The sequence below is a fragment of the Corvus kubaryi genome, unplaced genomic scaffold (assembly GCF_017639235.1).
Source record: "Corvus kubaryi isolate FWS band 111438036 unplaced genomic scaffold, C.kubaryi_AGA036_p1.0 129, whole genome shotgun sequence".
Taxonomy (NCBI): domain Eukaryota; kingdom Metazoa; phylum Chordata; class Aves; order Passeriformes; family Corvidae; genus Corvus; species Corvus kubaryi.
Genome location: NW_024580664.1, coordinates 616168 through 621068, shown reverse-complemented (window position 1 = coordinate 621068; position 4901 = coordinate 616168). Strand labels below are relative to the sequence as shown.

The window sequence follows — 4901 nt, the reverse complement described above, 5'->3', positions numbered from 1 at the left end:
CCCCCCCCGGGGCAGGGCGGCCCCCGTGCGCCCGCTTTGCCTCGCTCCCGGCCCGGCTGAAGCCGCCCCGCGGGCAGTGGGCGAACAGGGGCGAAGGTGCTGAGCGGGGGCAGCCGGTGGCGCGGTCCGCTTGCGGGTGCCGGGTGGGGGCGTGGGGTCAGACTGCTGGGCACCGGCAGCGCCCGCTGCGAGCCTGGAAACCCGTCTTGTCCCCGTTCAAATCGCGGAACCGCCCTGCTGAACAGCACTCCCGTCAACCAGTCCGCCGATGCCACCTTGAGCGGGGAGGTTGAGGGGTCAGAGATCCCTGATTAGATCTTGGTCTTGTCTGAGGTAGAACAAAGGCTCTCGGCATTCTCCCGAGTCCTGCCGGGCACACAAAAACACTGTCCCTTTCCAGCTGTGCTGCTGAGAGATGAACGCCCATCCAGTGCGCACTGGGGACAGGATGGGCCACGTTGAATGGTGATTTACTTCATTTCCCATTCTGTCACTGCTGGCTGAGGTTCAGCACAACGTGAAGTATAGGTTGCATGCTGAGCTTACGGTAAATTATCGTTTTGCTGAATGTTAAATGAAAAATGAAAAGCAGCAAAGATGCCTTTCAGTGTTCTCTCTTGGGTGCCTCTGGAAACTCTGGGTGAGGATGGGCGTAGGGCCCATTGCCTTACTGAGAAGAGGATGTAATGTGCAAAACCGAGAAGTCATCTGACTCTCCATTTACGCTGCTTTTGTCTTGAAGTAGCTTGATGGAAGGAATAAGTGGAACTGTAAAAATTAGAACAAAAGTAACCTTTGTTACCAGTGAAGTGCAACATTTTCAAGTAGGATGTGCAACAAAGTTAACAAATTGTTACTATCTTTCTCCATGACTGTACCCGGCAGCAGTTATTGTGCAAGAATTGATGTTGCTCTGGTCAGCAAAAATATTCAGTAATTTTGCAGTAAAAGGTGTCTAGGACAAATATTACCATGAAATTCAGAGCTCTCCACAACCCATCTGCTTATCTCTTGTATAGTGACTCCAAAACACATCCAAAATCTGCAAAATGTAGCAGAGGATGTGGAACAGAATCATTGCACAATTTTTCTTCTTGCCAGATGCAAAAAGATGCTCTATGTGCTAATGCTGCCTGCAGCTACCCGTGGAGGACTGAACTTGTAGTCAACATGTAGGCAAAGTAAATCCTCCTGCCTGTATCACCAATATAGGTTGTCTACAGAAATGCCATTTATACATCTTTGCAAAGGAGGCTGAACATGTCATACTGGAGTGTGTTACACACTACCTTGTCTTCTAGTTTATTTTCAGTTCAAATATAAAACTGTCACTGATCTTTGTCTTGTTCACAATTGATGAGGCTAAACAGAAAATCGTATCAGCATCCTAACTGCAACACATCTCTGATTCTGACCACAGAGCATGTCCAGCAATAGATTATCTTCTGCAAACATCCTTCCATTTGCAAAATCACTGAGCTCTGCATGTATTGCAGAGACCCGTTTCTCAGGCATTATGTTTAGAATAAGACTCATGCACTTCACTGAGTGGCTGGTTTGCTTAAATGAGTGAGGCCAGGCTTGTTCCAGTCTTAGAGAACAGCAACCACTCCTAGGGCTGCAGACTTCTCTGACTGTCAAAACTGCCCAAAAGCAGTGTTGTGATTCAATTTTTGTCTCTTCTAGGACCTGGGAGGACTGAACTGCATATGGCGGCTGTCACATGAAAACAGCCCAGCTGTGTGGGCTAGCAGGTTCTACCACAATGGGATGGGACAGGACAGGACAGGGGGTCACATTCCTCCTGTCCCAGGAACAGCCATCAGAGCACAGTTCTGCAGACTCTTCCCTGCCTGTCACTTTTCTATTTCTGTTTTTGCCTCTCTCTTTCCAGTGAAATGGTAGCTTGGACCAGAGCCTCATCTTGCAACATTTAAGTCTGCATATGCTTCTGAGAGCCAGCTTTGCACTGAGAGTTAGTGCATGGAGTTTTGCTCATGAGTGACCCAATTCTTGAAGCGGCAAAGTAGTCCCAATTCCTTTCAAAGCCCCTGAAGTAAATAGGAGTTTCTATCTTCAACACATTCTTCTAGAAGATTCTTCCAGATACCAGAAAAGCTGAGCTTCTACTAATGTTATGGAAAGGGAGGCTATGGGTTTATTTTGTACTGCTTCAGAGTGTAATGTTTGTTATTAACACAGCAGACCAGAAAACAGCATAATCAGATCATGACTGAACTGATTCCAGCATGAACTGATGCTCATGTTGGAACTAGATGATCTTCCAAGATACCTTCCGACCCAAACTATTCTATGATACTTCTATAAAATATAAGCAGACAATGGCAAATCATTTTACTGTATTCCCTTGGCTGTCAGTTCCATAATTGGTGTTTTTATCCTGTTGTTGCACTGTGTTTTATTTTTCAGGCACTGAAGGGAGGGCAAACAAGGTAGCCTGCCTGTTAATGTTAGACTTTATAAAGCTTTGCTGTCTAACTCTGGCACCCCAACCAAAATTTATGAAAAAACCAGGGAAGCAAATTGAGCTTCCTTTGCTATCCTAAGCAACAGTTATGTATTTCAGCATGTCATGTTAGATCTGAAGTTGGAATGTGAATCACACCAGGACTTGTTTCTACATCTACAATTTAAAGAGCTCTCATTTAGATCTTCAACAGTGTTAGGCAGAACACATCCTAAATTAAGATTGCTTTCCCACTACAGTTCATCTACCTGCTTCCCTCCTCCTTATTTCTCATCTGCATGCTAAATTTCTCTGAATTTATGACTCCACAGACAATCTTACAAAATATTACTAGTAAATGAGATTTATTTTTTATGCTTAATTTATGTAGCTTCATTTTGGTATTTCCCCTGTTTTGAAGTTCCATGACCAATTAAGGTTTTATTTGTTTTGTTTATTGAATCCATGTGGTTACCTTAGCTTAGTTCTGAAATGTTTTTTTCACAAAGGAAAAATAACCTTTCATTTACAAAGTAATAATAGGTAGCATTAATGTTAACAGGTATTTTATCATTATTGTAATACTTGAAATAACTGTTTTTCTGGTTATATAGTTAAGACAATTTTCTACTGTAACTGAACGTTGATAAAATAGAAAGGAAATGCTGGGCAGCTTTTCAAAAAGTTTTTCTGAGAAGGATTCCTTTCCTGACAAAGGCATTTGAATACTGAAACTGAGTTTGCAGATTTGGGTTTTAGTTCTGCTTTTCAGTCTTGTCTCTTTTTGTTTAGATTTTTTTTGGTTTAGATTTTTGTTTAATCTAAAAGTTACTGACCATTTTACTTTTTTTTTTGGTCTTCACAAAGAGGAAATGGCAGATTCAGGAACAGGACTATGCTCTTTGGGGATCTGTATGGGGTGCTGTCAGCCGCAGCCAGCAGTGATATGTCCGTGGGCTCCAGGGAAAATGTTGCTTTTCTGGAGTCCCACTAATGCATCTGATCCATTTGCCCAGGGAGATGCTCCTTTCTGATGAAAGGCTGGAGCTATAGGCAACTCCTGGGCATCTGTGACATAGCAAAATGCTCTAGACACTGGTTAATGCTTCCCTTCATGGGACTGGCATGTTATAACTGTATTGAGTTTGTGTGGCCAGGTTTTGGGGGGGAAAGGCAGGGGGCTACAGGGGTGGCTTCTGTGAGAAGCTGCCAGAAGCTTCCTCCATGTCCCGCAGAGCCAATGCCAGCCAGCTCCAGAATGGACCTGCTGCTGGCCAAGCCTGAGCCCATCAGGAATGATAGTAACACCTCTGTGAAAATATATTCAAGAAGAAGAAAAAAAACCTTATTGCACAGACGTAATTGTGCTCATAGAAGAGCAGAGTGAGAATATGGGACAGGAACAACCCTGCAGACACTAAGATCTGCAGAAGGAGGGGCAGGAGGTGCTCAAGGCACCAGAGCTGAGGCTCCCCTGCACTCACAATGCAGATCATGGTGAAACAGCTGTGCCCCTGAAGCCCATGGAGGGCCACTGATATGCAGAGATCACCTGCAGCCTTGGAGCAGACCCATGCTGAAGCAGGTGGGTGCCTGAGAGGAGGCTGTGAACCCATGGGAAACCCGTGCTAGAGCAGGATCCTGGCAGTGACTTGTGGACCTGTGGAGAAAGGAGCCTACACTGGAGCAGGTTTACTAGTAGGACTTGGGACCTGATGGGGAATCCATGGTGGAGCAGGCTGTGCCTGAAAGACTTCCACTCTGTGGAAGAGTGGAGCAGCTCGTGTAGAACTGTTGCCCATGGGATGGACTCACGTTGGAGAAGTTAATTGAGAACGGTTTCCCTTGGGAGGGACCACATGCTGGAGCAGGAGAAAGACTCTTCTCCCTGAGCAGCAGCAGGAACAACGTGTGATGAACTGATCATAACTCCCATTCCCCACCTCCCTTTGCCACTGAAGGGGAGGAAGTAGAACTTGGGAAGGAGGGAGGAGTGGGGGGATAGGTGTTTCTAAGATTTACTTTACTTTTCATTGTCTTGCTCTGGTTTTGTTAGTAATAAATTCAGCTAATATCCTCAAGATGCGTCTGTTTTGCCCATGATGGTATTTGGTGAGCGATCTCTCCTGGGCCTTATCTCAACCCATGAACCCTTCATTATATTTTCTCTCCCCCGTGGAGGCAAGTGATAGAGGAGCTTTAGTGGGTGCCTGGTGTCCAGCCAGGGTCAGCACACCACAACAATCAAAAGACTCAGCCTACAACTAACTGAAACTGGAAATTTAGGGATGGTTTCTGAATATCAGAACGGGGTCCTTGAAGAAACTTTTTAACAGGAGCAGTGACTACAGAGCACGGCAATGATTTTAGAGTGGAACTTCATGAATTCATGGTGGGGGTGTATGACATGGAAACCTGTAGAAATTTTTGACCC

General features: G+C 45.2%; 1 long non-coding RNA gene across 1 annotated transcript; it reads left to right on the top strand.

Moving 5' to 3' along the window:
* Positions 1-6: 6 nt before the first annotated feature.
* Positions 7-4548, top strand: LOC121663388. The gene is made up of 2 exons (XR_006015622.1): positions 7-96; positions 1687-4548. It is a non-coding gene; the product is annotated as an uncharacterized LOC121663388 (long non-coding RNA).
* Positions 4549-4901: the final 353 nt, after the last annotated feature.